Source organism: Aquarana catesbeiana, linkage group LG08 (assembly GCF_042186555.1).
Source record: "Aquarana catesbeiana isolate 2022-GZ linkage group LG08, ASM4218655v1, whole genome shotgun sequence".
Classification (NCBI taxonomy): domain Eukaryota; kingdom Metazoa; phylum Chordata; class Amphibia; order Anura; family Ranidae; genus Aquarana; species Aquarana catesbeiana.
In genome coordinates this window covers 293052574-293075460 of record NC_133331.1, presented here as the reverse complement: position 1 = coordinate 293075460, position 22887 = coordinate 293052574, and the positions used below count along the sequence as shown (strand labels likewise).

General features: G+C 43.8%; 3 protein-coding genes across 3 annotated transcripts in view; 1 reads left to right on the top strand and 2 right to left on the bottom strand.

Moving 5' to 3' along the window:
• LOC141105002 (uncharacterized) overlaps window positions 1-12339 on the bottom strand; it is a 57984-nt gene extending 45645 nt beyond the window's left edge. Inside the window, exon 1 of the mRNA XM_073594810.1 lies at window positions 11938-12339. The gene's annotated coding sequence lies outside the window, so the exon portion shown is untranslated. The remainder of the gene's footprint in view (window positions 1-11937) is intronic.
• LOC141104768 (uncharacterized) overlaps window positions 1-22887 on the bottom strand; it is a 280800-nt gene that overhangs the window by 84660 nt on the left and 173253 nt on the right. The window lies entirely within an intron of this gene.
• LOC141104988 (uncharacterized) overlaps window positions 1-22887 on the top strand; it is a 443832-nt gene that overhangs the window by 333661 nt on the left and 87284 nt on the right. The window lies entirely within an intron of this gene.

Here is a 22887-nt window from a genome sequence, read left to right as displayed (position 1 = left end):
TGTCAGCTGTCCCTAACTCTGGAGGTCACCTTTAGGCCTCATGGGGTCCTGGACTTGGCTACAATAGAATTTAAAGCTTTTTGTATCTGCTACTCGCCCTGTACCGTCACTTGCAGTCACTGTACTCCTGAGACAGGCAAAGCCTATCTTTTTTTTGGTTGCTTGGATATCTACGAGAAAGGCTGTGGTGGGCACTCCTGGACATATTTCATTGAAAAACAAATTCTTCTTCAGAAACCTACACCTCCTGGAGTGTTGATGTCCTGCTCCCCTCCCTCCCAGCACTCTGTAGTTTTAAGCCTGATGATCTTAACCCAACTACCCTGTCCCTGTACCATGTCACAGAGATCAATGATTGATCTCAACACTACTCTGTCGCTGTATCATGTCACAGAGATCAATGAGAGGAACTACAGAGCTCTATGGAGGAAGTACCCAGGAGATGGGTACTCTCCAATCTTGTCGGTTTCTGAGGAAGACTTCAGCAGACATCTGAGCTCCGTTCATAGACATAAAAATTTACCTTTACAGGGAAAAGTTTTATTTTGGGATTGAAGTTTGGTCAAACTTTTCTTATATTCTAGTATTTTCGGTTCAATTCGTGAAATAGTCTGAAGGCTGTTGAATAGAGATGGGCAAACGACCCCCTGTTTGGTACGCGCCAGAACTTTCGAACATCCCAAAAGTTCGGAGCCAAACAATGAATTCCATTAAATGCAATGGGACCCGAACTGGAAAAATCAAAAGTGCCCATGTTTAAGGCTTATATGCAACTTATTGGGAATACAAAGGGTATGGGGGTCCGGTTACTGCCCTGGGGGACATGTATTATTACAAGAAAGTTTTTAATAAAGATCATTTTTATATGAGCAATGATTTAATGATGCTTAAAGTGAAACAATAAAAATGAAAAATTCCTTTAAATATAGTGCCTGAAACCGGGCAAATGCCCAGGCCCCGATGGCTACTCTCCGAGGTTTTACAAAACCTTTGCACCCTTATTGGTACCATTTCTCACTAAGGCCTTTAATTCCATAGATGATACCACCCTCCCTTCCAAAGCACTTCTCTCAGCCAATGTCTCCATCTTACCAAAACCCAATAAGGACCCTTCCCAATGTAGCAGTTACCGCCCGATATCGCTTTTAAACATTGACCTTAAGCTCTTTGCCAAAATCCTCGCCAATCGTCTCTCTCCCTCTCTCCCCGGGATCATACATAGAGACCAGGTGGGCTTCGTCTCGGGTAGAGAGGCACGAGACAACACCACCAAAACTATTGACCTCATCTCCTATGCCCAACGCCACCATCAACAGATCTGCCTTCTCTCCTTTGATGCCGAGAAGGCTTTCGATCGGGTTAACTGGCGCTTCCTAAAACTTTCCCTTGAGCAAATTGGGTTGGGATCCCCTTTCATCTCCAAAATTATGTCACTCTACTCCAATCCCTCTGCTTCGGTCCTGGTTAATGGTACTTCTTCAGCTGCATTTGACATCTCCAATGGGACTCGCCAGGGATGCCCCCTCTCACCCCTTCTTTTTGTTATAGTAATGGAACATCTAGCATGTGCCATTCACCAAAATGATTCCATACAAGGCATACACACGCCCTCCGCACACCATAAACTTGCACTTTACGCTGATGATCTACTCATTTATGCACGCCAACCACATATTACTCTCCCCTCCTTGCTCTCGGAGTTCCAAAGTTTCGGAAGTTTGAGCAATTTTAAACTCAATATCTCCAAGACTGAAGCGCTTAATATCTCTCTCTCTGCTCCCACATTGTCCTCCCTCAAATCTAACTATACCTTTCACTGGCAGACCAAGGGCATTAAGTATTTAGGCGTAACCATACCTGCTAACCTATCACTTCTCTTTACACTGAATTACATCCCCCTCCTCTCTCGACTCCGTAAAGATCTTGCCTCCTGCGGGGACAAACCCATACCCTGGCTTGGACGCATAAACACCCTTAAGATGGACACTTTACCCAAATTGCTCTACCTATTTCAGACCATCCCGATCATAGTACCCAAACCCTTTTTCTCCTCTCTACGCTCTCTCTCCATCCGCTTCCTGTGGAATAAAGGATTATCGAGAATCAAATTTAAGTTACTCACCCGATCAAAATTACAAGGAGGTACAGGTCTACCTGACTTTGAGCTTTATTACAAAGCCACAGTAATGGCACGTATCCTTGATTGGTTCCCACGACCTTCCCAAAAAGCGTCGGTTATGGTTGAACAGGATATGTCCCCTGTTGACCTTAGGGCTTTACTGTGGGGCTATAAACGTAACTTATCAGTTTTGGCGGATTCATCACCCCTTACCACAGCTGCCCTCATACTTTGGTATAAGAGAGGTCTATGCGAGATTCTATCTTCAGACCCATCTCCCTTATCACCACTTTTCGATAATCCCGCCTTTCCACAAGGTATAGGGGCTCATGTTATTGGTTCTCTTTCCCGCTCCTCTTGGCCCCAAGCACACTCCTTTATCCGGGCAGACAATGGAACACCAAATATCCCTCCAGGGAATCGAGACTGGCTCACTTCCATACACCTTTCCACCTTTACCAAACATCTTTTCACTTCCTCTCAGGTCCATCACCCCTTGACTGACTTTGAACACCTCAGCTCTTTGCAAGAATTAACTAGACACCTGCTCTCATGTATCTACAGTCTTATTCAATCTCTCACACAGAAAGACCTCCCCACCTACACTAGAGTATGGTCAGCAGACCTGGGAAAGACCATCTCCAGAGCGGATTGGCAAACTGCGTTCCATTTCGCGCATAAGTCCTCAATCTCATGCTATTCACAAGAAAAAAATTTTAAGGTCATGGCGAGGTGGTATAGGGACCCCGCCTCTCTACGGAAAATCTTCCCCTCAACTTCAAATTTGTGTTGGCGTTGTTCTCTTATGACAGGGTCGTATCTACATATCTGGTGGGAATGTGATCGGATCCGGCCCTTCTGGAATCAGGTATCCCAGGTTTATGAAAAAATTTACGATGATCCCCTGCACTTGACTCCTGAAATAGCCCTCCTATCTATTCTGCCAGGTTCAATAGCCTCTCAAAAGCGCAACCTTTTACGTTTTTTCCTGTCGGCTGCTCGCCAACTCATACCCCTTTTCTGGAAGACAGCGACTATCCCCCCATTGTCTCTCTGGACTTCCACCATGAATGATATCATGCGAATGGAGGAGATGCTAGCGCTTGACAATGACACCTACGAGAAATTCACAATTTTATGGTCGGTCTGGCAGCGCTTCTCCGCCTCAGATACGCTGTCTTCTTTGCTCCCTGCCCCCCAGATTACAGCTTCCCCTATAAATTTAAATATAAGCTGATCCCCTGACCATGTCTAGGGATCTGGAGTCCTTCCTTCTCAACCCCAGCCAGCGGAACCCCCTCTCCCTACTCTTCCCTCCTTTTCCCCCCTTTTTTTCTTTTCTGTTCTTCTTCCCCCCTATTCATTTCCTAATTATTCTTTTTCTCTTTCTTCCTGACCTTCTATCCTGATACTTGACATGATTTATTTATATTAAAATTTACTTAATAACTATCAGCTTAGCTGTGAGCGATAGCCATTTTGCTCGCTGATTGATCTCTCAATATGTTTTACTTTATGTCAAATGTATTAATTCTTTTGTTGTTCTATAACAATAAAAATATTTTCAACTCTAAATATAGTGCCTGGGGGGTCCCCTTAGTTTGCCTGTAAAGTGATGCATCTGTACCATGTATAGAACCTTAAAATTATGTTTATAAAGAAAAAAAAAGTAATTTTCCCTGAAAGCTTTCTTTATTTTATAAACAATGGCTGGGGGAGCAAGTCTGTATGATGAGGCCACAATTTAGTGCACTCTGAACAAGATTAGAGATTTTTTGGATACATTCTGGTGTCTGTTTCGCAAGAATTTGGATAGAAGTAGCAGGTGCGGAAAAATTGGCCTTTAGGTGCCAGTGGTGCCTTCACACTGCAACCCTATAGAACAGTGGTTCTCAACCTTCTAGTGCCGTGACCCCTTGATAAAATTTCCCAAGTTGTGGGGACCCCTAACAGTAAAATTATTTTCGTAGCGTGGGTTGTCAGCACCCAAGGTAAGACATTTGCGCCCCTAACCCATGAACATTTAGTGCTCGAGTCCCTTCCACTTGTACAGTATTAAAACCCCTTATGGTACATTTTAGGATGTACCATTGTTTCTCTTTGTTCTCCTTTCTTTCCCTTTTATCTCTCTCTATCCTAATTTCTCTTTTTTTTCCCCCATCCCTCTCTCTAACCTTCTTTCTTGTTCTTTCGCTTATTCTTTCTCTCCCTTTTTCTTTGTTCCTCCCCCTCTTTTCCTCTCCCTTTCATATATTCTCTATTTTTATTCCTTTTCTTACTCCTTGGTGGTGGTGGGGGGGGGGGGATGAGTGTCAGTGCTGGTGGGGAGTTGGGATGAGTACCAGTGCTGGTGGGGGGTGGGATCAGTGGCAGTGCTGGGAGAGTTCTGATCAGCCAACTTGGGTGCTCTTGATCAAGGTCATCTGTTGATCTGAGAACTGCAGTGGGGACTTTTAATGGCAACTATAATCACAGGTAGTGTTACTCACTATGTCTCCGACTTTGTGGTGTCTTGCAGCAGTGACACCTATGCAGAAATCAGGAGATAGGGTCTCCTTTATCCCCTCCCACGTCACATTCCTCATCAGTCAGCTGACCTCTAGTCTCTGCCCCCCCGCCGTGAACTGAATGGGCGGCTGCCAAGAGGCTGAGTAGGCAGCCATGGGCTCCAGAAACAGCCCAGCTGAAGGAGGCCGCGAAAAGGCTGGGTGAGTGGTGCGGGATTCAAGAACAGCCCGGGATTTGGTGACCTCTGAAAAATGGTCATTCGACCCCCAGGTTGAGAACCACTGCTATAGAGGTAGTACTGATGAAAGCAAGAATTGGCCTTGCTGTAAAAAATTTAAATTATATGCACCTGTCAAACATGTGTGGAAATATTGGTCCTTAGGTGTTTATTGTGCCCATGAAACCTAAACCAAAAATATTCTTCCAGATGAAATCAACACCCACAAAGCTAGACAGCCTAGACCTAGACAGTCTTGCAGAGATTCCACATCCCAAAAACACTTAATTTGTGACATTGGCATCAGGGGCTTGATAGCTGTTGCTAATCCAAGAATTATTCATTTTGAAAAATGTCAGCCGGTCAATGGAGTCTGTGGACAGACGTGCTATTTTATCTGTCACAAAGCAGTTTCAGTATTAATCACAAAAATAGGAAACATAAGGGGAATACAAAGACACTGAATTTCAAAAGAGCCAAATTCCATAAACTACGCTCCTTGCTAGAAGATATTAAATGGGATAAATTCCTAGGAGCAAAGAACACGGAGGAAAAATGGGTGTGCTTTAAAAGCATATTAAATAAGGGTATTAGTCAGTGCATCCCAATGGGTAATAAATTTAAAAGAGCTAAAAATAAGTCCTGGTTGGCTTAACTCCAATGTATATATAGTGAACAAAATAATGCGCCTTAATTAACCTTACAGTCAATGTATGTGTCCTGTGCTAATATAATGAAATCCCATCTAATCAAAACCATAAAATAATATATCAAAAAATATATACCAAATAATTATATTATATTGATGAATGAGGAGATAAAAGGTACTATGGGTCTGGTATTGATGGGTGTGGTTGTCAGCAATCATAAATCCTAATGGTCATCAACATACACCAACTCTGTGGGTTACCCCATGTAAAGCTATCCCAGAAATACACAGTTGATAAGCCAATGTTGCTATTACATGTAAACAGTCCACCCCAATGCCAAACATAAGTCCGCTCCAATACTTCCTTCTCACTCTAGGATTTTACTTGTTGCTGCAAAGGATCGTGATCTAATAACCGCTCTCAGATGCCAATAGATTCATGCAATAAAGCAAAGATTCATATCATTGCGCAGTGAAAAATACACCGGAATAAAGTTCAGCAAGAGATACACTCACATAACTCTGGATACTTTGCGTAAAAACAATCAGCCGCTTGGTGCGTGCTACTTCCTCTATATATATACCGCTACTATCGAGCTGATGACCAGCCTCAATAGTGTATGTCACTGGCACCTCCTACGTGTTGCGTCACCAGACACGTGACTTTTTCAAGAATCCTTGAAAAAGTCGGGTGATGCAACGCATAGGAGGAGCCAGTGACATACACTATTGAGACTGGTTATCAGCTCGATAGTAGTGTAACTTTTAGGTGCCTGATCACTTTTATGTTTGCAGCTTAATTATTTAGTTTTCTTTCAGTCACCTATCTCAACATTTCAAATATTCATTTCAGCGCTTTAGTACAACATTTTTGAGTTTAACTCCTTTGTAAAAATGCATATAAAAGCAAAGGAGAAGGCCTTCAAAAAATACAAGGCTGCAATAAGAAAGAATGCAATAAGAAACTGAAAGGAGCAATCAGGGAGGCTAAGATAGAACATGAAAGGCACATAGTGGAGGAGAGTAAAAAAAAAAACCCAAGAAATTTTTTAAGTACACAAATAGTAAAAGAGGGAGGAAATATCATATTGGCCCCATAAAGAATGAAGGGAATCTGGTTACAAAGGATGGAGAGATGGCAAAGGTTTTGAATTTATTCTTCTCCTCAGTCTTTAAACGGAGGGATTCAGTAACCAAGACTGCAATGGTTATCCCGCTGAATATCAGTCAACTGAACATTGGCTGTGTATGACCGCATGGAATGGCTACAGAGTCTTCTGGCCTGCTTTAGAAGATCTTGCAACCCTGGGTACCTGTTTAAGAAATTCTGCACCACCAAATTAAGGACATGTGCCAGGTATGGCTCATGTCAACTTTCCCTGTCTGAGGGCGGACAGGAGGTTAGTGCTATTATGAGCACACCACTATTCCTGGCTCAAGCTGGCGTGGCGTGAATCACCTCTGGGCCTGTCCCTTCAGAGCTGAAATGATCTCTGCTCCGGTGTGGCTATTGTCCCCCAGACAGACCAGCTAAAGCACTGCATGGCATCTTTTAGCCTGACTCATTGAATATCCCCTTGACGCTTAGGGGGTACTGGTGGTTCATAGAACAATTCAGCAGAGGAGGGCATGGAGAGGAGTATGAGGGGGTGAAGCTGACAAATCTTGCATCATCACCACAAGCTGTATGGAGACATGGGGGCACAACATTCTGCAGCACTGAGCCCTGACCTGCATCCTTCCTAGTTGCAAGCAGAGTTACCTAGTGTGCTGTGAACAAAATATATCATCCTTAATCATGCTTGCTGGACCATGAATCAGCAGTAAGGTGGACCTTGTAGCTGACTGCCTTGCCCAATGGTGCCTCAACATTTCCTTCCACGTAATGGTATAGAGCTGGAATGGCTTTACGTGCAAAGAAATAGCAACTGGGAACCTGCCATTGTGGTACAGCACATTCTGCAAATTCACGGAAGGGGGCAGAATCCACCAGACGGAAAGGAAGGATTGGTAAAGCCAGAGATTTGGATAAGGTGGAATTTAGATGCTAGGCATGTGGGTGGCAGTGACTATTTTTTTTTTCGATGCAGCACCTGGGGAAGATACATTTTCCTGCTATACTCAACAGCTGGTGGTGTGCTGCTGACAGACGTGTTGCAAGGACCTGTGCCACCCTTTGCTATACCATCATTCTTGTCAGTGGAGGCTGCTGAGAGGTCATGAGATATAGCAGGGGTAGACCTGAAAGGTGAGGAGGGAGGAGGAGCACAATTGTGTCCCTTTAGTGTGGCTTTCAGGTGCTCTTGCCAACGAGCTGCGTGGTGGGAGGTTAAATGCCTGGTCAACTATGTGGTACCCAAATGGCTTTTTTTGCCATGCTTGATCTACTTGAGGCAAAGTTTACAAATTGCAACAGTGCGATCAGCTGGAAATGTGCTAAAAAAGGCCAAGACAGCTGTAGCTCCACAATCTGATTGAATACAGTGGCTGCTCTCTACTCTTCCATGATGGCTGCCTCTGGAAAACATCCTGCCTTCATTGGAGTTGTGCCTCACCCTCACTTTTCTCCTTTGCTCTATCCGGCACCAAAGTCACGTCAGAGACATCACCATCCCCCTCCATCCTCATCATCACTGGAGCCCACATGGCAATACGCTGCAGCTGAGGAAGCATGACTGCCAATTTGCTGTTTATTAGTGTTTTTCCCCTCTCTGTAAGCCCATGTTCCTCTCTTTCTCAACCTCAGAACCAACATCAGAATCAAGCAATGGCTGTGCATCGTCAAGAAGCAAGTGGCTGATGCTGTGTTCAAATAACCCAGCTGACTCCTTAATGCATGATGCTGGGGCTATGGTAGGAGCAGCTTTAAACAAGGAGGCAGAATAGGCTGCTTTGGCAGCTGCGCTGGACTGCGCACTAGTCTCTGCTTGGATGAGGATGGTTTTGTAAGCCAGTCCACCACCTCTTCTGCATGCTGTGGCTGGAAAGCATGGGCAACATCACTAAACAGAGAAAATGGTGGCCTGCCTAAGGATTTACCACGTCCACCTTTGCCTGTGAACAAAGATGCTGCTGGCCCCCTCACAGTGCCATGGGAACATCTGCCCCTCCTTGTTGGCCTCCAAAACATGATGGGGGGGGCCTATTACTGAAATGTAATAGAGACGGGAAATGTGTAATTGGATGCACTTTAATCAATCAGTTGTGTTTGATGCACTTTAACTTGAGGACTGCCACTGACGCACTACAATATACTGCAGTAAAACTGCACTAACGCACTTCAATATACTGCACTAAAACTGCACTAATTCATTTCACTATACTGCAGTAAAACTGCACTGATGAACTACAATATACTGCAGTAAAACTGCACTGACAAAACTACAATATACTGCAGTAAAACTGCACTGACACACGTCAATATACTGCAGTAAAACTGTACTGACGCACTTCAATATACTGCAGTAAAACTACACTGTTGCACTACAATACACTGCAGTAAAACTGCACTGAGGCACTTCAAGATAGTGCAGTAAAACTGGAGGGGCATACTACAATATACTGCAGTAAAAGTGCACTGATGCACTACAATATACTACAGTAAAACTGCACTGACACTACAATATACTGCAGTAAAACTACACTGACGCACTACAATATAGTGCAGTAAAACTGCACTGACGCACTACAATATAGTGCAGTAAAACTGCACTGACGCACTACAATATAGTGCAGTAAAACTGCACTGATGCACTACAATATAGTGCAGTAAAACTGCACGGATGCACTACACTGACACACTACAATATACTGCAGTAAAACTGCTTGGATGCACTACAACATACTGCAGTAAAACTGCACTGATGCACTACAATACACTGCAGTAAAACTGCAGGGGCGTACTACAATATACTGCAGTAAAACTGCACTACAGTATACTGCAGTAAAACTGCACTGACGCACTTCAATATACTGCAGTAAAACTGCACTGACACACTACAATATACTGCAGTAAAACTGCACTGACACACTACAATATACTGCAGTAAAACTGCACTGACACAAGTCAATATACTGCAGTAAAACTGCACTGATGCACTACAATACACTGCAACAAAACTGCAGGGGTGCAATACAATATACTGCAGTAAAACTGCACTGACGTACTTCAACATACTGCAGTAAAACTGCACTGACACACTACAATATACTGCAGTAAAACTGCACTGAAAAACTACAATATACGGCAGTAAAACTGCACTGACACAAGTCAATATACTGCAGTAAAACTGCACTGATGCTAGGGCTGCAACTAACGATTATTTTCATAATCGATTAGTTGGCCGATTATTGTTTCGATTAATCGGTTAATAACCTTAACAAGAAGCGTGGTGTATAATTTATTTAATATGTAAAGTTTAAAAAAGGCAATTTATTCCTAAATAGGGGGTAAATATAAATAACCAACTATATGGTTAGGGAGTAAAATCTTTAATCCTCTCTGAGAATAACAGACAGAAGAGATATACTCTATATACTATTAGAGGTTGAATCTGGTAAATATCATCAGACTCAGATCAAATTTTTTTATTGAAAGAAAAAAAAAAAATTCTAGACTGTTTTGCAGATTTTCAAACAGAACTGTAATATTACATGCTTTTCTGCAGCTTCTCCATTGAAGTATATTGAACCAAAAAAGCACCGTTTTGCATTGAAAAAGGTCCTTGACCCTTTCCAAATACACAGCAGCTGAAAAAAGCAAAGAATGTTAAATGAACTGTAGTGCATTTCTGCAAAAAGCACCAAAAAACACATGAGTGGGAACCAGGCCTAAGACATTTAGTAACATAATGGAGTTAAAAAAAATTAAAAAATTAGCCCTTCGTTTTTTTTTACTGTGCAACAGTGAAAGTAATATTTACAGTAGAGATTATTTGCTCTTTTTGTACTATGTAGGGCTAATTTTAGCTTTTTTAACCCCATTATGTTACTGGCCGATTAATCGATTATGAAAATAGTAATCGATTAATTTCATAATCGATTAGTTGTTGATTAATCGATTAGTTGTTTCAGCCCTAACTGATGCACTACAATACACTGCAACAAAACTGCAGGGGCGCAATACAATATACTGCAGTAAAACTGCACTGACGCACTTCAATATACTGCAGTAAAACTGCACTGACGCACTATAATATAGTGCAGTAAAACTGCACTGACGCACTACAATATAGTGCAGTAAAACTGCAGGGATGCACTACTATATACTGCAGTAAAACTGCACGGACACACTACAACATACTGCATAAAACTGCACTGACACATTACAACATACTGCAGTAAAACTGCACGGATGCCTACAATATACTGCAGTAAAACTGCACTGACAAACTACAATATACTGCAGTAAAACTGCACTGACACATGTCAATATGCTGCAGTAAAACTGCACTACAATACACTGCAACAAAACTGCAAGGGCGCAATACAATATACTGCAGTAAAACAGCACTGACGCACTTCAATATACTGCACTGACACACTACAATACACTGCTGTAAAACTGCACTGCAATATAGTGCAATAAAACTGCACAGATGCACTACACTGACACACTACAATATACTGCAGTAAAACTGCACGGACGCACTACAACATACTGCAGTAAAACTGCACTGACGCACTTCAATATACTGCACTGACACACTACAATACACTGCTGTAAAACTGCACTGCAATATAGTGCAGTAAAACTGCACAGATGCACTACACTGACACACTTCAGTATACTGCAGTAAAACTGCCCTGATACACTTCAACATACTGCAGTAATACTGCACGGATGCACTACACTGACACTACAGTAAAAATGCACTATCACTGTATTCACACTACACTGACACTCTACACTCACAATAGAAGCACAATAGCACACTAAATCGCTAATAGCAATGAACAGAACCCTGTTTTATCTCTCCCCACTCCGATATCACACTGCAAATGGCTCCTCTGGGAAGGAACCTTTTATAGTGTGGGGTGGATCTATAAACAATGAGCCATAATTGGCCTAAGTCATCATGACTTTCTCCAATCATGGCTCTGACAGTGTTCTGTGCCCCAATTGGCCAAAGCCTTCATTGCTTTGGCCAATCAGTTCTTAGAATGCACTGTGCGGCGCATTGTGGGGCGTTCAGCTGGCCGAAACAAACGGTGAAATGCCCTGACAATTCGGGTATTTGCCCAACAGCCAATGTTATAATTATACTCGGCCGAACTGTTCGCCCAGCACTACTGATGTGATGAATAAACACTTTGGGCAGTTGAATTTGTCTGTGTGTGCATCAGATTGAAAAGATGGACATTTAAAGTGGAAAGATGGACAGAGCAATTTGGATCCCGATAAGAGAGAAGGACGGGAGCTATGATAAAATAAGATCTTATTACCTTCTCTGCTGCCAGTTCCAGCAATGTCTTCTATCTCTCGCCCATAACTTCCTGTCTGTATCCTTACACTTCCTGTCTGTAACCGACATCACTTCCTGTCATCCATAGAGACTTCCTGTCTGGGTAGAAGTGAGATCCCCACCTTGTGGAGCTCAGAGGAGCTGCAGCCCCGAGAAACGTCTCGTAGTATGAACACGGCCTTGTGCTGTGTGTGTATGTACTATATATCCTTATAGATGGGGTCATCTTCACTCCCACCAAGGGGGGTAGACATATATTTCTGCTTGGGATGAGCGGAGTGAAATTACTGATTTTGCTGACTTCTTGTTGTGATTAGCCTCTAATTGTCCATGTAGAGAAGCTTAGGCATGCCACGATAAAAAACCTTCCCATGTTGCTTTGCAAGACCTATGACACCCCTGAATCTACCCCTGGTAACCAATCAGTGATTATTCACCCCCCCCCCCCCCTTTTGTTAAGCCAAATTCCTACCTTTATCTCTCTAGGGTTTTAGTGGGTTGCTGTGATTGAGGTGGTGGAGATCAGATGTATTCACCATGTCCCTCCCCCCTCTTGGCACAAATCCTCCGCCCACAATCCACCTAACACAAATCCTCTCCCCCAAGCATAAATCCTCTCCATATTACCCTTCCAAGCACAAATCCTTCTGCCCAAATCTCGCCCATCCCTCCATCCCAAATCCCCCCTTATGCACAACCCCCCATCCCTGCTCCTAGAACTAATCATGCACCTGCCCCAAATCCCACCTACTAGGACAAATTATCTCCCCTCCCCAAACGCCCCCTCCTAGCACAAATCCCCCCCTCAAATCCTCCCCCAGCTCAAATTCTCTCCCCATCCCTCCTCCTAGCACTAATCTTCCCCTTTCCCAAATGCCCCCATCCTTGTACAAACCCCCCTCCCATCCTAGCACAAATTTCTCCATCTCTCCTCCTGGGCATTAATTCTCCCCTGCCCCAAATCCCCCCTAGCACAAATTATCTCCTCTCCCCAAATCCCCCCTCCTTGCACAACCCCCATCCCTGCTCCTAGCATTAATCTTACCCCTGCCCCAAATCCCACCTCCTAGGACAAATTCTCTCCCCTCCCCAAATTCCCCCTCCTAGCACAAATCCCCCCCTATTAGTTCAATTCCTCTTCAACCCCGCCCCCCAAAAAAAAATTCTCCTACCACATACAGTATTTCCCCCCTCCCTCCTTTTAGCACTAATCCTCCCCCTCTCCAAATCCTCCACTTGTGAAAATCCTCCCCAGCACAATTCCTCTTCTCCATCCACCCTCCTAGAACTAATCCCCCCCCACACTCCAATTCCCCCCTCCTAGTACAAATACTATCCCACATCCCTTCTCCTAGCACTAATCCCCGCCACGACTTCAAATCCCCCATCATACAAATCCTCTCCCCCAGCTTCAACTCTTTATTCAATAAAGTGTCATCCAAAATACAGGTCACAGCAGAGTGGAACGAAGCTTACGCTTTTCACACTACACAGAGTGCTTAGTCATAGCTAAGCCAGAAACACTGCTTGACTCCTAACAAGACTGGGCTGTTTATATTCATGCTGATCCTCTTGTTTAGAGGGACACGAGACTAATGCCGCATACACACCAGCGGACTAGGTCCGACGGGATTAGTCCGGCGGACAATTCGATCGTGTGTGGGCTCCAGCTGACTTTTTTTTTTCCCCAAAAGTCCGATGGACCTAGAAATAAAGCATGTTTCAAATCTGTCCGACGGACTCGAGTCAGGTCGAAAAGTCCGCTCGTCTGTATGCTAGTCCAACGGACTAAAACCGATGCTAGGGCAGCTATTGGCTACTGGCTATGAACTTCCTTATTTTAGTCTGGTCGTACGTCATCACGTACGAATCCATCTGACTTTGGTGTGATCGTGTGTAGGCAAGTCCATTCATTTGAAAGGCTGGCGGACCTACGCTGCAAAATCCGTCGGAAAGACTGTTGGACCTAGTCCGTTGAAAAGTCCGTCCGTGTGTACGCGGTAATAGAAAAGAATGTTAGAGGTGATGTGAAAGTAAGAAAGAAAGATGATCTTGTGGTTGGAGGTGGTGATGGTGTGGAGGAGGGAAAGAAAGATAGACGGGTCTATGAACTGATGGACTTGTCATTGAAGTCTACTACAGATGTCGTGAGATTTATGAAAAGGGGGAGAGTCGGCTGTTCCAACAAGTACAAGCCGGTAAAACCAAACTACTAAGACACAAGATTAAAGACTAAAACTCACAGGACAGGCCTTACTTGTAGTGTTAGAAAAAGGAAAAGAGAACAACATTTCATCATACAGATCTGAGAACTTAGTTGGTGTTCCAGAAACATGGCTTGACTTCTCACAAGACTGGGCTGTTTGTATTTATGCTGATATTCTTGTTTAGAGGAACACGGGACATAGAAGAGATTGAGGGGGGCTTCTTTATGTTAGATGTGATGTGAAAATGAGGAAGAAAGATGATCTTGTGGTTGGAGGTGGTGATGGTGCGGAGGAGGAATTACGGAAAGAATGATAGACGGGCCTATGAACTGATGGACTTGTCATTGAAGTCTACTACAGACGTCCAGAGATTTATGAGAAGGGGCAGAGTCGGCTGTTCCAACAAGTACAAGCCGGTAAAACCAAACTACTAAGACACAAGATTAAAACTAAACTACAAACTGAATGGAGAGCCTGGGTCGAATTTAAGGAATCCCTGAGAGCCGCTGAGATATGGATTTCCTAGTAAGAAAAGATAGCGACCCACTGACCAGTGGAAAGGAGTGCTGGGAGGCTGAAATAGAGGTAGAAGAGAAGTCCCCGGAGGAGAAGGGGGGGGGGGGAACAGGATGGGTACGGTCTCGGGGTAGAGGGGGCAGGGCCAGGGGGGAATAATATGTGGGAGTGAATGGAAATATGAAAAACAAATACCGCTTAGATAAGTTATAAGGTGTAAACTGATGGAATTTATATGGCCACGATGATGTGACGAAAGAATGGGAGAAATTTGAATTTTTAATAATTGAAAAAGGACTCCCAGAGAAAATTATCTCGCTGATGTGGCAAGAAAAAAAAAAAAAAAAAAGACTAAAACTAAAACCTACAGGATGGGCCTTACTTGTAGTGTTAGAAAAAAAAGGAAGGAAGAAGATTTCATCAAACAGATCTGAAGGCAAACTTTTATCAATCAACTTACAAAGAACATCAAAAGTTTAAGCATTGACATTTTTAATAATCATTTGTTTCACATTAGAAAACAACATTTTTTTGCATTTTTATCACATAGATTATATATTTTTAAAATATTGACCACTTTCAGTCAGCAGATGGCTCTCTAGGCAAAATGAAGGTCTTTGTGCAGGCTGATACCTACTACACTGAAATGGTTAGTCCTGTAGTCCGATCTCCCCTTCTCTTAATGATCATTAGCTAGCTCCGCAGTCAACATGCCTTTGAGGCTTCGGCTGAAGATCAGACTACACAGCTAGAGGGACCCAACCAGCAGTGACACCCCCTCCTTCTCTCTCCTAGAGGGACCCAACCAGCAGTGACACCCCCTCCTTCTCTCTCCTAGAGGGACCCAACCAGCAGTGACACCCCCTCCCTCTCTCTCCTAGCGGGACCCAACCAGCAGTGACACCCCCTCCTTCTCTCTCCTAGAGGGACCCAACCAGCAGTGACACCCCCTCCTTCTCTCTCCTAGAGGGACCCAACCAGCAGTGACACCCCCTCCTTCTCTCTCCTAGAGGGACCCAACCAGCAGTGACACCCCCTCCTTCTCTCTCCTAGAGGGACCCAACCAGCAGTGACACCCCCTCCTTCTCTCTCCTAGAGGGACCCAACCAGCAGTGACACCCCCTCCTTCTCTCTCCTAGCAGAGGAGGTCAGACAGAACTTTGAAGTCTTTAGTGATCTCTGATTTCCTTATAAAGTGTATCTTCCATGATAAAGATCAGAGGAGCGCTCAGCCATGTGTTTTCTGAGGTGGATATCAAGGTGAGCTTCTTCCCAGTGTGAGATCTGATGTATGGCAAAATATGATCCATATAGAAGACATTTCCCACACTCAGGACTCTAATACTCCTGAGAATTGTGTGGGTTCTGGTAAGATGAGACATTTCCCGCTCTCAAGGCAGGAGTTCAGCTTTTCCCCCCGTGTAAGATCTTCGATGGCTGACAAGCTGTTCTTGCATACGGCATATAATATGATGTTTAGTAACATCAGACGTCCTTGAAAAACTTTTTCCACACTCAGGAAAGCAATTTGCCTTCTCTCTTGTGTGACTCCTCTAAGGCTGTACTTTTGTGAGAAAGATATCCCACAATCAGGGCAGGCATACGGCTTTGTTCTCCATGTGAGATTTTTGATGTCTATTAAGTTCTGATTTCACTCCATAAGATTTCCCGCACTCAGGGCAGGAAAACGGCTTCTTCCTCGTGTGAGACCTTTGATGTACACCAAGTGCTGATCTACTAATAAAACTTTTCCCGCAATCAGGACAGCAATACGGTTTCTCCCCGGTGTGATATTCTTGATGTTGAACAAGTCCAAATTTGCTTGAAAAACATTTTCCGCACTCAGGGCAGCAATACGGCTTCTCCCCTGTGTGAAGTCTTTGATGCTGAACAAGTGCTGGTTTCCGTATAAAACATTTTCCACACTCAGAACAGGCATACGGCCTCTCCCCCGTGTGATGTCTTTGATGTACAACAAGTTCTGCTTTGACTGAAAAACATTTTCCGCACTCAGGGCAGGAATACGGCTGCTCACCATTATGAAATCTTTGATGTAAAACAAGATATGATCTCTGTCTAAAACCTTTCCCGCACTCTGGGCAGGAATACGGCTTCTCACCAGTGTGAGTTCTCTGATGTAAGACCAGTTGTCCTCTATGTAGAAAACATTTCCCGCACTCAGAACAGGTATGAAGTCCATCCTCCCTGTGAGTTCCCTGATGTATAAAAAGACCTAAACCAGAGCTAAAACTTTTCTCACACTGAGGACATGGAAATGTCTTCTCCCTCTGAATCCCGGCACCATCCCTCACAGTATGAGGTTTCTCAGATTCAGAGGGATTTGATGGTCTATCCACACTGTGAAGTCCACCATCCATAGTGGAGCTCATTGTCTTTTCTCCGTCACAATCTCCTGTGATGTCCTCATCTTCCTTTCTACAACCTGGAGATAAAGTGAGAAGATCCTTTGAGGGTTTCTCCATGGCGTGTCCTGGAAAAATATAAAAACATCATCAATAGATATGAGAGGGTTAGTTCACTTCCATCAAGATTCCATCTGGATCAGGTAGATATGAGTGAGCAGATGTTCTCTGTGGATGTCCCAACCGGCTGGGACTCTCCCCCCTCTTCAGTCAAAGGGCCTTTGGTCCCCCTCCCAGATCACTTCTACATTTACACAGCCTTGTCAGAAGAGCAGGAACCAATGGGGACTGGGAGGTCCATGCTCTTTACACAACCACAAGCCTAGGCACTGGGTCATGTGACCTCTGATAAACAAGAGGGTTAAGGTTCAGACTTGCAGACCCTTTACCATAGAACAAGTGACCATAGGACTTTGGACCAATCAGTGTGCAGTAACAGAGCAGAGATAAGAGAAGAATATATTATGGCTCACCTGTGCTGATCTCTGTAGGAGTGTCCTCCTCTATGAATGTCCTCGTCATTCCAGCCTCCTCCGTATATTGCTGATCATCCCTCATAGAAGTCTCTCCTTCACCCTCAACTTTCATGTTCATCAGTTCTTCACCCTAAACCAACAGAAAGGCAGCAAAAGAAAAGATTTTGATACTTGGGGTTTTCAAAAAGTCAGGTTATACTGCCGCCTACTGGAGGTTGAGACACTTGCAAAAAAAAAAAAAAAATTGTAAGCCAGCCCCTATAGAATTCCATCTCTACCCAGAATGTCTTAGTTTTGTGGAAAAGCAGTATTAAGACCAAGAAACACAAAGGTTTGGGACCTGTGTCCCTTAATGGACTCAAAGAATCAGATTTTATGGCAATTACAAAAAGATGACCATTTCTTGTCCATTGAGGGACGCAGGAATTCTGATACAATCAGGAAGTCCAAAAGCAGTGCAATGAAGGGGTGGACAATAGCCAGTGGTAGGCCCATTGTCACGCTTACCCCTATTGCAGGTGGTCAGCTACGATAACTGGCTTCTGTGTTCACCTTTAGCAGCCCCTTTCCTTTTAAGGCAAGCGGGCCTACCTGTTCTCGGTTGCCCCCAGGACTTATACACAATGCTATTGTGCTTGGCCACCATGCCAGGGCAGGCGCAAACTGAGCAAAGCAAACAGGTACTTGCGATTGGCAGACAGGCAGAGCGGTTGACAGTCCAGGTACAAGGCAAGCAATGTTCAGAATAGTTGGGGTCAAAATCCATAGTCAAAAGGCAGGTTCAGAGAATAGTCAAGGTCATCAGCGAGGGAATCTAATCTAGCAGAGCAGGGCAAACAGAGATCCTGGAACATGGATTACACACGCAATATCACAAGCATGAGACTGCAGGCTTGGCTGGCTTAAATTAGAACTGGTCTCCACCCAGAGATTGGCTACTTCAATTACTTTGCAGGTGGACAGGCAGAGAGGATGTATCAGATCCAAAACCAGGATGCCGTCAAAGAACCGGAGCGTTTAGACACTCCTGTCATTACTCCCTTCTGAGAAAGAGCCCCCCGAACCCTTACAGACAAGCTGGACATCCAGCACAGGGCCATCAGGCTGGGCAAAAACCAGGGGATCAGCGAGGCCAGCTAGGTTAGCAGGTGACATATCAGCTAGATAACTGGAGCACAAGCTGAATGCAGAGTGTCTTGAAGAAAAGGTTGAAGGCCCCACCTGGTCAAATGAGGCAGTCTATCCAAAAGATGGATGGAACGTCTTAGGTTTGAGCAGATGTAGTTGCAGTAGGGTGAATCCAGGTTAGTGAAAGTCCTGAATATGAAAAAGCAGGAGGCTCAACTGGTATGGGCTGGACTGGAGTAACTGGTGCAAAGGAGGAATGGACCACATCGGCAGGTGTAGAGGCGGCAGTACTTAAGGACAAGTTAGCCTGGATGTGCGTCCAAGAGCGTTCAGGGACAGGCAAAAGTAGGGGTAATCCAGAGGGCTTGACTTCTGAGAACTTAGAGCGAGCACAGGTTTTGAAAGCTTTTACAGTGCCTTGAAAAAAGTATTCATACCCCTTGAAATTTTCCACATTTTGTCATGTTACAACCAAAAACATAAATGTATTTTATTGGGATTTTATGTGATGGGCCAACACAAAGAGGCACATAATTGTGAAGTGGAAGGAAAATGATAAATGGTTTTCCAAAATGTTTTACAAATATGTGAAAAGCGTGGCGTGCATTTGTATTTGGCCCCCTTTACTTTGATACCCCTAACAAAAATCTAGTGGAACCAATTGCCTTCAGAAGTCATCTAATTAGTAAATAGGGTCCACCTGTGTGTCATTTAATCTCAGCATAAATACAGCTGTTCTGTAAAGCCCTCAGAGGTTTGTTAGAGAACCTTAGTGAACAAACAGCATCATGAAGGCCAAAGAACACACCAGACAGGTCAGGGATAAAAGTTGTGGAGAAGTATAAAGCAGGGTTAGGTTATAAAAAAAAAAATCTCCCAAGCTTTGATCATCTCATGGAGCACTGTTCAATCCAGCATCGGAAAATGGAAAGAGTATGGCACAACTGCAAACCTACCAAGACATGGCCGTCCACCTAAACTGACCGGCCGGGCAAGGAGAGCATTCATCAGGGAAGAGCCAAGAGGTCCATGGTAACTCTGGAGGAGCTGCAGAGATCCACAGCTCAGGTGGGAGAATCTGTCCACAGGACAACTATTAGTCGTGTTCTCCACAAATCTGCCCTTTATGGAAGAGTGACAAGAAGAAAGACATTGGTGAAAGAAAGCCATAAGAAGTCCTGTTTGTAGTTTGTAAGAAGCCATGTGGAGGACACAGCAAACATGTGGAAGAAGGCGCTCTGGTGAGATGAGACCAAAATTTAACTTTTTGGCCTTAAAAGCAAAACGCTATGTGTGGGGAAAACTAACACTGCACATCACCCTGAACACACCATCCCCACCGTGAAACATGGTGGTGGCAGCATCATGTGGTGGGGATGCTTTTCTTCAGCAGGAACAGGGAAGTTGGTCAGAATTGATGGGAAGATGGATGGTGACAAATACAGGACAATCTTAGAAGAAAACCTGTTAGAGTCTGCAAAAGACTGGGGCGGAGGTTCGCCTTCCAGCAGGACAACGACCCAAAACATACAGCCAGAGCTACAATGGAATGGTTTAGATCAAAGTATATTCATGTGTTAGAATGGCCCAGTCAAAGTCCAGACCTAAATCCAATTGAGAATCTGTGGCAAGACTTTAAAATTGCTGTTCACAGACGCTTTCCATCCAATCTGACAGAGCTTGAGATATTTTACAAAGAAGAATGGGCAAAAATGTCCCTCTCTAGATGTGCAAAGCTGGTAGAGACATCCCCAAAAAGACTTGCAGCTGTTTTTGCAGCGAAGGGTGGTTCTACAAAGTATTGACTCCGGGGGGCGCCATACAAATGCCCCCCACACTTTTCACATATTTATTTGTAAAAAAAAAAATTGAAAAACCATTTATCATTTTCCTTCCACTTCACAATTATGCGCCACTTTGTGTTGGTCCATCACATAAAATCCCAATAAAATACATTTACGTTTTTTGGTTGTAACATGACAAAACTGTCAAGGGGTATGAATACTTTTTCAAGGCACTGTACATAGGAACAGAAATCCTTATGGAGCGAGGGCCACCAATGCCTGTGAGAAACCAAAGAAAATGTTTTAGTAATCCCTGGGTGCCTAGCGTTATGTGCTTCTGAAAGCACTTTATGCCTAAGGTGGACGGGAACAAACATCTCCAGGGGGTAGATTTGGTGGAACACAAGACTTGGCCTTTAAAATAGAGTCCAAAAGGTCAGGGGGAAAGACCCCCCCCATTACTTGTGGTGGAGGGAAGATATTGTGAAACTTGGAGGAAGTTTCCAAACAAGGCTCAAGGCTGCGAGACACAACGGGTAAGTTCAGCCCCTAGGAGGAAAATGTTCAAACTGTGGAAATTGGCTGGAAAGGTGGCCTCTAGAGGATTCCATAAACTTTTCAGGTGTCTTCTGCTACAACAGTCATATACAGGCAAATAGCTATGCAAACTGGAGTCACAATTGGAAAAGCTGTCAGGATCAAGATCCGAAATAGCACTGTAATAAAAAGGCACATGGCTGGTACTGGCCACAAACAAACTACAAATGGGCAACTGGTCAGCAGTTTTAATGCAGTTCTGGATGCAGGTCTGGGACCAGGACCCAGTCTTTCCTGTAGACCATTCTATGTGCGGGTTATGGAGTCTAAGCCAAGGATAACCTAAGATAAGGGGATAGGCAGGAGATGTTATCAAGTAGAAGCGGTCTCCCTATGAAAATTCCCCAATGGTCAGAGTAATAGGTATAAAGGTGACTAGGTCCATGGACAAGGGAGAGTTATCAACAGCTAAGACTGAAAAGGGTCTGTGCACCCTAGTCAAGGGAATCTGTAGACGGAGTCAGTGGCGTATCTACCGCGAGGCAAACAAGGCGTATGCCTTGGGTGGCATTTTTCAGTGGTGCTGAGGCACCCCCCCAGGTGACCGCGCTATAGCCGAATGATAGCTATAGCGCGGTCGTCCAGTTCTATGTGGGTGTCTATTAACGTGCTCCAAGAACCGCACGCACCCGGCACGCTCTGTGATCGCTGTGTCCTTCAGACACAGCTGATCACATTATTGGGGTAAAGAGCCAATCACAGTGTCTCTGTACCACGTGTTCAGCTGTGTCCAATCACAGTGTCTCTTTACTACATTATCAGCTGTGTCCAATCACAATGTAAACAGCCGCTGTGATTAGCTGTTTATCCCGATTTTGTGATCAGCTGTGTCTGAAGGACACATCAATCAGAGTGTGCCGGGTGCGTGCCACAGCGAGCGTGTGGTTCTGGGAGGGAAGGAGAGAACCCAAAACTGGCCAGTGTGAAAGGGGACATGTACACTGATAATCAGGGCACTGATCATCTGCCCCATTGACCACATATGTGGCACTTGGATGAATCATGTTCTCAGGGTCTGATGAGGAAGCCTCAGCTGTTCACTGTGAATGGCTGCAGCTTTCTCATCAGTAGACATGTGCACTGACAAAAAAAAAAAAATTTGTTCGTTTTAGTTTCATTTGTTTTTTCGGAAATTCGGATTTTCAAATTTCCGAATTTCGAATTCGAAAATTCGGAAATCCAAAAAAACTTTCCAATTTCCAAAATTTCCAATTTCTGAATTTCCAATTTCCGAAATTTAGAATTTCTGAAATCCCGAATTTTCAAAAATTCAGGAAATTTGAAATTTCGGAATTAACAAATTTGTCAAAATTAGTTAATAAAAGGAATTCGGAATCAAACGAATTGCACATGTCTACTCATCAGACCCTGAGACAAGAACGGTATATCCTGCGGCTGAGGGGGGGGGGGGACAAATTTAGATGCTGGGGCGCCCGATTTTAGTCTTGCCTAGGGAATAACAAAAAGCAAAAATACACCACTACTGGACTGAGTGCTAGAATTCGAAAATCCAGAAATCTGAAAAGGAAAAAAAAAAAAAAAAAAAATAATCTTTAAAATGCAAAATAATAACTATTAAATTATAGGTATTGGAATTTCCTTTCAAATTTGGCTGTTTGTGAAAGTAACGAATACAAATTGATCTGAAGTTACGAATTATCCGAAATAACGAATGCTGCATCTAAACAAATGGAATGGAACAAATAAATAATAATAATAATAATAATAATAATAATAATAATAATAATAAGGTTTTATTATTATTGTTATTTATTTTTATTAGATTGTTACGTTCCATT